At 30.3% G+C, this 12,205-nt stretch overlaps 1 long non-coding RNA gene across 3 annotated transcripts; it reads left to right on the top strand.

The window, feature by feature from the left end:
- Positions 1–8,465: 8,465 nt before the first annotated feature.
- On the top strand, positions 8,466–11,952 carry LOC135266950 (uncharacterized). 3 transcript variants are annotated; one of them, XR_010335172.1, is made up of 5 exons: positions 8,466–8,795; positions 10,827–10,885; positions 10,939–11,200; positions 11,254–11,751; positions 11,809–11,952. It is a non-coding gene; the product is annotated as an uncharacterized LOC135266950 (long non-coding RNA). The 3 variants fall into 3 exon arrangements; XR_010335171.1 differs by lacking the exon at positions 8,466–8,795 and having other exon boundaries at positions 10,260–10,885; positions 10,939–11,083; positions 11,152–11,200; XR_010335170.1 differs by lacking the exon at positions 8,466–8,795 and having other exon boundaries at positions 10,260–10,885.
- The last annotated feature ends 253 nt before the right edge of the window (positions 11,953–12,205 follow it).

A 12,205-nucleotide genomic window follows, 5' to 3' on the forward strand; every position in this document is an offset into this window, starting at 1 on the left:
ATATATATATATATATATATATATATATATATATATAATATATATATATATTTCTTATTTATTAGGTAATATCTTTCATTTCAATCCAACTATTCTGATTATCTGGTAAACCTAACCATTTCACAAATAATTTAGTTCCTTTACGTCGAATCACCTTTTCAACTAAATAGACGTCAGGATATTGAGTTTTTGATAATTCCCAAATATAAAAAGCTCCTTTGATTGGTTGACCTTCTTTATCTTCTAGTAGAAATGTTACAGGATTGGTTAGATTAATCTTACTGATTTTAAAAATTTCCGTTGACCAATTGGGTGTATATCCTTTTTCAAATAACATCTTTTCTTTGCTAATTCTTACGAAATCTCCGACTTTAAATTTTTTTCTGTTTTTATCAACAATCTTTAGATGATCATATGCTGTTATGTCTCCTTGATTCGAAGCGTTTATCTCTGTGGGTTTCCTTCCTGTTGTTCGATGTATTGTAGTATTATAATTTTTGGTTATCTCTTGCAATTTATTTATCCATTTATGTGTCGCAAATAACGTAAAATATCGATAAATTTTTGATTTTAAAGTACGTATAACTCGTTCAGCAATTGCTGCTTTTTTAACGCTGTACGTACTATAGTGATTAATATTATAACGTCTCATCAAATCCTGAAAAGTGGTATTATAAAATTCCTTTCCTTGATCTGACTGTAAATTCTTTGGTATTCGTTCTTTTTCATTCTTTAGTATTGATTCCATAGCTCTGCTAACCTCATTAGCTGATTTCGATTTCAGTGGTCTGGTCCATAAAAATTTAGAAAAACAGTCGATTACGACTAAAATATATTTAAATCCATTATTATGATAAGATAAATTTTGCATTTCTGCTAAATCTACTTGCCATAAATCATCCAATCCTTTAATTATAGTACGTCTTCGTTTAAAATTCTTGCGTGCAGGTTTAAATATCTCGTTTACCAATTTTTGCTTTACATCACTAACTTGCTTTAGTCGAACCATTGCTTATTTACGGTACACTTCTCTACAATTTCCATGACGATCTGACATTTGACCTGGAGGACACTTGTTTTTATTATGAGGCATGGGTTCTATCTTTGGACCTTCTTCTTCACTATTTTCATATGAATCTGTTACTTTCCTTTTCTTTGATATAGGTACATTCTCAAGTTGATCTGTATCACCTGCTTTAGAACGTTTGGAAATGGTTTCTGGTATTATCTTAATACTATCGATTCCTTCAAAGCGTTCTTCAAGTTTTTTTATTCGTTTGGTTATCTCATTTGAATTATTCATAAATTTTTTCCACTTCTTATCGATTTCATAATTTATACTTAAATGTTTGTTATGCAATTCTGATTGAATCGTGTGAGGAATTGTAGCAATTATATTATCAATTTTTCCATCAAGTATTTTGTACTTAACATTCATGGTTAAGTTTAACTGATTAAATTTATCCATCCATATAGCATCTGCTTTATGAACATTATTATTTAAATCCGTTAAAGCAGCTATTACTCCTTCCATCTTTTGGTATATTTGTTTACTTACTAAATCAATATATACCTTATTCGCACAATCTTTGTCTTCTGTTGGATCATTAATGTTACAGATTCTATGATGTTTTAAATCAAGGTCACCATCAGCAGTGAAAACAAATGGTGATGGTGTAGATTTAAAAAATGCACTTGATGCTGATAACACTTTACGTCCGAATAGATCAATGGGCATTTCAACACTGAGGATTAACCAGAAAAAAACTTAAACCTAATATATTACACCACATTCCTTTAATTCTTCTTCTATTGATAAAATTTCATTCAGATGGGAATTGTTACCCGCTTTTGTCGCTGCATGTAATAATGCTAGACGTGACACTAATTCATTTATGTCATCCCAGTAAACATATTCTACACGTTTATTAGTGAATAATCCTTCACCAATAAACGGAGATTTAGGAAATGAAGTAAACATTGGTTGCACAATTTGAGTATATTTTACACCTCTATGACCTTTTAGTTGTTTTGTGGGATCATTATTTTTTCTATGTGTATTAGAAATTTCAAGTATTTTTTTGTATGCTGACCGATCCTCTTTTGTAATTTGAGTGTATTTATCTTCAGGGTTTTTAAAAAATATTAGTCTGTATAAACCAGGAGTACCAGGAAATGATTCATTATCTAAAATTAAATCACCATTTTGACTGATTATTAATTCATGTTTACCCATAAATAGTTTATTCTCTTTTGAATTATATCTAGGACCAAATGTCTGATCACTGGTTTTCTCTAAAACTGCTTCTATTGCATTTCTCGCAACTGGAGGATATTGTTCTAAAAATTCATCTAAAATATGTCTGCTATTAATTAAATCATCCATAGTGTCAGATTTGGTTTCTTCATCTTCTTCTTTTATTTCTGGTATTGACTCATATATTTCTTCTGGTTGTCGTAGTGATGTACTAGGTTCATATGTTTCTTCAACTGGTAGTTCAAGTTCTTGTTTAATCTTTTCTTTTTTTGGTAATTTAAGAAATTGTTTCCTTTGCTTTTGAATATGATGTTTTGGTCTTTTGTGTTGTTTTTGTTGTTGTTGCTGTGGTGGTGGAGATTGCTTCTCCAATTTTATTGAAATTTCTTCTAAAGGATTTATAACAGGCTGAAAAAGTTTTTTAATTGACTCATCCGCTTCACTGCTGTTTAACTTTATGGCTTTATACTTCTTTCGAATTGAATCAGCTGCTTTTAATATATGTCTTTTAAGGTTTTGATCTGGTTTGGTACCCATCATTACCGCTTAATGTTATAAACTAACCGAACAAATCAGAATTATTGTTTATATAACTTCTTATTCTACTGCTATTATAACGGGTCTCAAACTGATATTAACCGATCTCAAACCGATCAGGAACTGCTTTTTAACAGACATTAACCGGTCTGAAACCGATATTAACCGGTCTCTATCCGATAATAACCGCTCTGGAACCGGTATTAACCGATATCACACCGATACTAACCGGTCTGAGACCGATATTAACCGGTCTGGAAACGTTGTCAAATAGATATCAATCTACACTTGAATAAAATGATCAAACCCTTTTCTATATCGACCCTTATTTAATTCATTATCTTTACATATAACCAAAAAACCATATTGGTTTTTCCAACATTCCTGACATATTTCACAGAATTGTTCGAATTTCATATCAGCACCAACATGATCTTCATATACATGTTTTAAATTTAACAGATCTTGTTTTAATATTACCAATAAATTTGCATTATCTCGAATTAAATGTTTCGGTATTTTTGTATATGTTTGACAGAGATAGAAACTATCAATATTTTTATGCCGGCCCATGCAAAAGTAATCCCTTATCTTAGCTTGATTACACATTATGACATCATCAAATATAAAAATGGAGTTATTTTTTGCATCTTTTGGATCTAGCACGTCTTCATTATGTTCATACTGGTTATATTCCATTCCTTTAATTTTTTGTAGCACATCACTAAGCAGTTTATATTTCGGTTGATATAATGATTTACAATAAATATATATGTTTTCAAATTTCAATCCGTTGGGATCAAACAATAAAGACAATAATATGTTAGTTTTTCCTCCACCAGAAGGTCCACAAATTATACAACGTATTGATTCGGGTAAAAGTGTACCATGTCGATGAGACATTTTATGTTTATTATCAACATTATTATAATCATGATTTATGATAGGTAATTGTAATTTTTGCTTTAACACTTTCATTTTCATACTAAATTAAAAACATTTATAAGAAGGTTTATATAGGGAAAAAAGTTCAGTTAAATGTTGTCTTTCAAAGGGGAAGGACTATTAAATACTGCAATCAATAAATTACCTTTTGAATTACATTTACCAGGATATCAATATTGCGGACCTGGTACAAAACTTAAGAAACGGTTAGAACGAGGTGATCCTGGAATAAACAAGCTTGACAGCTTTTGTAAAACGCACGATATAGCTTACGCTAATTCCAACGATTTAAAAGATAGACATCAAGCGGATCGAATTTTAGAAGATAGTGCATGGTCACGTGTTAAGTCTAAAGACGCTTCATTTGGTGAAAAAGCAAGTGCCTGGTTTGTAACTAACGCAATGAAAGTCAAAAGGAAATTAGGTATGGGAATCCAAGGGAAAAAATCGAAAAGGAAGACAAAGAAATCTAGAAAGAGGACACAGAAAAAACAACAACCTTTTCATAAAGCTCTTTTATCAAATTTAGAAAATAAGGGATATGATAATATAAAATCTGCATTATCAGCTGCTCGTATAGCAGTTAGAAAATCTGGAGGTCGTAAGCGTATAAAAATTCCTCGTATTATACCTATAAAAACAGGAGGATTTTTACCATTGTTACCATTAATTTTTGGAGGACTTAGTGCCTTAGGGGCTATGGGCGGAGGTGCTGCTGCTATAACTAAAGCTGTAAATGATGCTAAAGCAGCGAAACAGAAATTAGATGAGAATAAACGTCATAATAAAGTACTGGAAGATATCGCTATCGGGAAGGCGGGAAGTGGTTTATATCTTCGAAAGCAACCACGAGGTTATGGATTGTATTTACGTAAATTTCCAAAAAACTACCAATAAAACTGCCTAATAGGGCACTAACTGATAATGATTTAAGAAGATATGCTAAATTATTAAAACTATCCAAATTTAAAGGCGTTTTTATGAGAGATGAATTAATTCATATGAAACCTGATAAGACAGAATGTGGTATCATTAATTTGGACTCTAAAAAAGGATCCGGAACTCATTGGGTTTGTTATAGAAAAACAAATAAACAGGTTGATTATTTTGATAGTTATGGAAATCTAAAGCCACCTCTAGAATTAGTACGATACTTAGGAAATTGTAATATTTACTTTAATCATGATCGTTATCAATTTTTATCATATAATTGCGGACATTTATGTTTGATGTTTTTACATAATAAAAGATGAGATAATCATGTATTTTATTCAGTCATGTATAAGACATTCTCCCTAACAGGTGTTGAAAGTACGCTGTCTGAACACTATGAGCCACCCATTGACCTTGAAGAAAATTCGAATTATTCTATAGCTTTAATCGGTTTTTATACTAACAATAATATACCAAATATAGAAGAGGGTACAAATAAATTTTATTATTTTGCTCCGAACACTACTGAAGAAAAAGTGATAACATTTCCGAAAGGTGCTTATGAAATAGCTGCTATAGAAAAATATATACAAATAATTCTTAGTGGACGATCTGCAACTGATGCTCAAAAACAGAATACATTTTCATTGAAGGCTAACGAAAACACATTAAAGTGTGAGATATTTAGTATTTACGACATTAATTTCGCTCACGAAGATAGTATTGGTAAATTGTTAGGTTTTTCTAAAAGGAAACTTAAAGCAAGACAATTACATGAAAGTGATTTACCTGTTAACATAATTAAGGTTAATACAATACGTATCGAGTGTAATATTGTAAGAGGTTCTTTCTACAAAAACAAAGAATCTCATACTCTTTATGAAACTGCTTTAAGTGTTAGTCCAGCCGAACAGATTTTTGTGGAACCATTAAATCCTATTTATTTACCTATCATTAATAGATCCAATATACCTAACCTAACTATTGATATTGTTGATCAAGACCATCGTCCTATAGATTTTAACGGTCAAACAATCAATATTCGTCTTGCTCTGAAAAAAGAAGCATAAACATGGGTTTAGTGTTTCAAAATCAATATAAAAAATCATACAATCCATCAAATTATCAGTCAGTATCTTGTCATCAGTCGACATTATCACATCAGAGCGTGCAGATTCTTAAATCGTTAGGATATAATGTCCGCCAGCAAACTTCAGGTTTACAGTTCACCGGAAATAGACGACAGCATAAGTAAAGAGGAAGAACATACATATAGTCCGCAAGTAAGATCTTTCGATAACAATGATGAAATCGAAATTATAATTAATCAGAGAGATATTTGGATTTCTCTCTTTGAATCATTTATACAAGTGGACGGTGAGTTCATACCAGATCCGGTACCGGAAACTGGCGGTGGAAATGTAACCTTGACTAATAATGCAGCGGCATATTTATTTGAGAATGTAAGCTATGAATTGAATAATGTTGAGTTAGATAGTGTACGTGAAGTCGGAACAGTATCTACAATCAAAACTTTTCTATGTTATGGTAAAGATGAAGTAAGAGCATTAACTCTCGCTGGATGGAATGATCAAGAAAGTCAACAACTGAAGACATTTAATGAAACTGATAATACGTTTTCATTTAGAATCCCTTTATCTTATCTGTTAAATTTACCATTTGATTATCATCGGATAGTTAGCGGTCATCAAAAACTTCGATTAATACGAAGTCGTAACGATGCTAATTGTTTCATTTCTACCGGAACGAGAAAAGCGACACTTAAGATTAACAATATTGAATTAAAAGCAAAACATGTTTATCCAAATGATGAAATTAAATTAACTATATTAGAAGGGATCAACAAAGATCGTGTTATATCGTTACCGTTCAGAAAATGGGAAATTCATGAACTTCCATCAGTTCGACAAACTAATAACGACATCTGGAGAGTTAAAACATCGACTCAATTAGAAAAACCAAGATTTATTATCGTTTGCTTTCAAACAAACCGAAAAAATAATCCAAAGTCTGATGTTACTCTATTTGATCATTGTGATGTAAGAAGCGTACGTTTATGGTTGAATTCAAATGTTTATCCATATGAAACATGGAAACTACAATTTGCTAAAAATAAATATTTAGAAGCATATCAAGCTTACGTTGATTTTTATAAGGAATTTAATGGAAAAGATCGTGCTGAACCTATATTAAGCTATACAGATTATAAAAAAAGACCGATATTTGTATTAGATTGTTCCAAGCAAAACGAAGCAATTCGAAGTTCCACCATTGATATCAGCTTAGAATTTGAAAGCGATAATAATTTCCCAGCCGATACAAGAGCTTATTGTATTATCATTCATGATAGAATAATGCAGTACTATCCGTTAACAGGAATAATTAGACAACTGATATAAGGATGAAAAAAAGTGTTACTATAAGTAATAGTGCTCCGGAAGTACATAATCTAATAGTTTGGTCATATGCTTATCAAGATGCTAGAAAAGGAAACTATTGGATACAATGCGCTGCAGACAGAGAAAGGTTTAAGTTTAGAATTAATCAAATGAAAAATATTTTAAAGAAGATCTTAAATTCTGCTCATCGTGAACAAATTTTTCAGTCTAGATTTAAGTGTTCAACATGAAGGTAGTAGTGATTGATGTTCAAGGATTTTATATACCTGAATTCATCGTTAAAGAATTAACAATATTTGATGGACATCGAACTGGTCACTATTTGTTTAAATCACCGGTGCCGTTTCGTCAACTAAGTGCTGATGTAAAAAAACAAGTGAAATATTTAGAATTAAATCATCATCTATTACGTTACAACAGTGGAAATATCGACTATGAAAATATTTATAACATACTAGAAGAAAATATTATCGATGATGTTATCGATATTATTTACGTAAAAGGAAGCGTTAAAGAGGATTTTTTAATACAATTTTTCGATTCAAAGGACTTTTACCCTAGGATCATCAATTTGGAGGAAGCAAACTCTTGTCCAAAATTGCAACCACAACTTCCGTTATGTATGCATCATTACTTAAAAACTAAAATATGTATCTGTAGTCTTAATAATGTACGGTTTATTTATAATTATGTAATTCAGAATTTACCGAAATAAACGTTTAAAGTTTTAATCTCGTTTCCTTCTCCTACTTCATTAACCTGCCCGCTCCACTCTAGTTAAGATTATAAAAAGTACTGTTTCCGGTTACAGTGTTATTTTAGTTTACTACAAACCATGGAAATAAGTAAGTAATTTTTTTCTTAATCTCGCTTTTAAAACATTTTTTCTTTATAAGTTTTTTAATTTTTTTTGTCAAACTTGCTTTTAAAAATTTTTTCTTTATAAGAGTTTTTACTCAAACTTGCTTTTAATCTTTTTTTCTTTATAAGAGCTTTTTCTGAAACTTTTTCTGAAACTTTTTTATACATTTAGGCGAACAACGAATCATAAACGTCCTTCGACGTGTCCTCCCAGAAAACCTGCGGCACGTCCCGACCATGACCCAAGTCAGCAGGGGGCCACCTAACATACCTGCAGATTATGTAAAACGAACTTATGGCCCTTACACAATAGGGTATAAATTCCATAATAATTTGTTAAGTGTTTGGTTTTTCTACTAAATAAATAAATAAATAAATAAATAATGAATCATCAACCTGTTTTTTATTTGTCTTTTTCATTTTTTAATTACATATGAACAATATAAGGTAAGATAATTCAGTTGCATGTGAGTTTTCAATCAAACAACATGTGTGTTCTTATTTTATATCTATTGATTTCAACATCGATTGTTACTGCTGATAACATGAATAATAGTGCAAGTGATGAACAAGATGTTGTTAACTTTTTATCTAAATATGGGTATTTGAAACCTCTAAACAACGACATCAATTCAAACAATTCTATCAGATATAAAGAAAATTATAATGAAGCCTTATTTAATTTTCAAGAGTTTTACAATCTACCTGCAACAGGTGAAATTAATCAAGAAACTCTGAAATTAATTAAACAATCACGTTGTGGATTGCCTGATGCTGTTTTATCAGATTATACATTACATCCAAAGAAGTGGTCTCATTTTAATATAACGTGGCGTGCACATGTGGGTGATAGTCATATTAAATCTTTAGTACGAAAAGCTTTTTCAATTTGGGAAGAATTTACAAACCTAAAATTTACTGAAACTCCTCGTAACAGATATCCTAATATCTTTATAGCTTTTACAGCAAGAAAACATAAATATTTTATTCATCAACGTGAATGTTCATCTGATTTCGATGGACCTGGAAACGTTCTTGCTCATGCAGATTTCCCTAATGATATAAACGTTACGGAAATTCATATCGATAATGCAGAAAGTTGGTCTTATTCAACAACTGTAGATGCATCATATTCGGATTCACCTAGTTTATTAAATGTTATAATTCATGAATTAGGACATACGTTAGGATTAGAACACTCCTCTGTTAATACATCAATAATGTACTCTTTTTATTCAAATTCAAGGTCTAAATTAGACCAAGATGATATTTGGGCAATACAGAACTTGTATGGTATTAAATCAAAACAAAAACCCACTTTTAACGTTTCCACAACAACAACGCAAAAATCCCTACTAACTACATCAACCCCTAAAAATGTAACTGTTCTTCCAAAAGATAACAACAACAACAAATTTCCAGACTTATGTAGTTTACAAACAATAGATAAATTTCTAATAGTTAAAACACATTTATACATCTTTTATAAAAAGTGGGTTTGGTTAATTGAAATAGGTAAAAATTCATATCCAAAACCATATTTAATTACTGTGTGGTTAACATTTTTACCAAAAGATTTTGAAGAAATTACAGCAATTTATCATAAACCCTCAACAGATGATATAGTAATTATTGTAAAAGATGAAGTTTATATTTTTTCATTATCTACTTTTAAACTTAAAACTAATTATCCGAAATCTATAAGCGAAGAATTTAAAATATCGAGTCCAATTTCGGCAGCGATAACAACTTACTCAGGTGGTATTTATCTTTTTCTCAGAGATAATACATATATCACATTATCTAGTTGCATCTCTGGATATAATGTTCCTGGTTTAACAAACGAATTATTTGAAGGTGTTCCTAATAAAATAACAGGGGCATTTAGATATTTAAACGGAAAACTGTACTTTTTTAATGAAAATAATTACTTTGAATATGATGAATTTACTAACAGTGTCACAAAAGCGGGACCTAAAACTTTATCTATATTTAACATTAATTGTCCGCGAGAACACATCTTAATTCAATTGAAAAATATGATAAGTAAGCTGATCTCAATTAATGAATCTAATAATTAAGGTATGGAATTTTTTTATCACCCATGAAACCGCGTTTTTCCTAGTTTACTTTTTATTAATCTATTTCATATCACTTAATAAAAACCGCTGCTTTTTCCTCATTTTAGATTTCCTTTCAGACTTATCATAGAGGGTTACAGCTTAATTTGCGGTAATTCCATATCCGTTTTATAATAATAACATTGAACTCAATTTTTTACTTGTTTATTTGAATGTGAAGCGTGAGTTCTTGCAGTTCCATCTGATTCATGAGTATTAATCTGATAATGACTTCTCGTCTTTATCAACCTAGTTCTTTGTTTTCGTTATCTAGTAATACATTTATTTCTTGCTTAACTATGTCTCCAAATTTTGTAACAAATTTATTTACGATTTTACCAAACCCAATTGCTAATGAAATTTTAACAAATAATGTTTTTTTGCTTGGCCGGTGGCGTAAAATTCGAAGTGAAATAGATAATTTTTGTGACGAGGACGACACGATAACTTACTATAAAAAACTTGATAAATTTAGTTGGGCTGAATGTTACAATTTTACATGGGGAGGGTTTTATGATAGCGATTTTTTTATCCATTTACTTTGGAATAATAATTGGGAACAATATTATAATAGTACCCGTTTATGTTTAAAATTTAAATGTTATAAAGTTCAAAATTTTAATTCTATTTTTATCTGTAAAACTTGTTACAACAATTATACAGCTTATTATTATCACAACTCTGATGACTTAAGTAAATTATCTTTTAAAAAGATTATTACACACAATGCAGTCCTGGTTGAAAATTTAACAGATTATACTCGTGAAGAAGATAGTTGGTGTAGTTGGTGTATTCATCAGTGTTTGTTTACAGTAAGTTTATATTACAACTTAATAAAACGTTCTTTCTAAACATCTAATTTCAGCTTCAGACCTACAAAAGTTGTGCCAAAAAGACGCATCGTAAGTTTATCGAAAATATTGACTTCGGCACAAGTTCTTCATCCACAAGTTCTTCCGATTCAGACTACTGAATTCTTCTCTAAAACCAACATAAATAATCTTTTTTTGGTAAATTCTTTAATTTGTTAAATTTGTTTACCACATTTGATTGCTAAAAAATGTGTTTAATTTTTTAGGAAAATTTTTTATCAAACAAAAAGTCCGTTACAAAATTCTTACGATAAGGTAAACCACAAAATTGGTATTAAATTATATTTTATTTCATTTTTATTTTTTAGGAAAGCGTGTTATCTGTTAACCGCAAAAATTGATTATAAAAGTTCCGTTTTTTACACATTTCACCAGTTTTATTAAAACTATCTTTGTGAGAAGTTGTATGTGCTCCGCTGTGTATTTTTGCATTTAAATTTCAAAGGATTTTATAATGGCTGATCAACTATTAAATCTGAATAAAATTGCTGCCTGTGAATATACTGATACATATGTCAGTGCCAACGATTTGGAAGTGAACAAGAAATATAAAATCATCAATTTAACCAAGGCAAACACACAACATGGGGTTATGATGGTAGCATATCTGGACAACGTCGGTAAAGTTTTTTTACCTAAACGACTAACAGCAGTTATGAATGATACCATAATTACGACATTAATGGAAGGACTCGGATCTTATTTGATTTACATGGGACGTAAGCAAGCTAATGGAAATCAGGAACATGATGCCCACATTTTTAATTTCGAACGTATTATTCACGAAGATTAATGTAAATTTTTTGGTAAGTGTCATGTTCACCTCTATTTAAAAAACTAATTTATGATTTTTTTCTTTTCAGATTAATTCTACACTGCAACACCCCGGACGCAAGAACTAGCAAGAACTCACGCTTCATATTTTTAGATATATTTTATGATAGTTTGTAGAATAGGTATTATAAGTTGTATTGGAATTAAATAAAAAATAAATCAATCAAATTATTGTTTATTATTTGGAGTGTATAAAACCCCCATACTCATAAAACACATAACAAGGAAAAACTTAAGTAATAGCAGTGTAAACGCTTTTTATTATATTTTAAACTTGGTGCGCAACAGACAAGTTAGGCAAACAACATTACAAACACGCATTATTTGACTTTTCAAACAAAACCACAAATTAAAATCTGTCACATAACCGCTGGCTACACCACGGTTAGACAACCAACATTACACCCAATATTAATTTTTAAATAA

The sequence above is a fragment of the Tribolium castaneum genome, chromosome 8 (genome assembly GCF_031307605.1).
Source record: "Tribolium castaneum strain GA2 chromosome 8, icTriCast1.1, whole genome shotgun sequence".
NCBI lineage: Eukaryota > Metazoa > Arthropoda > Insecta > Coleoptera > Tenebrionidae > Tribolium > Tribolium castaneum.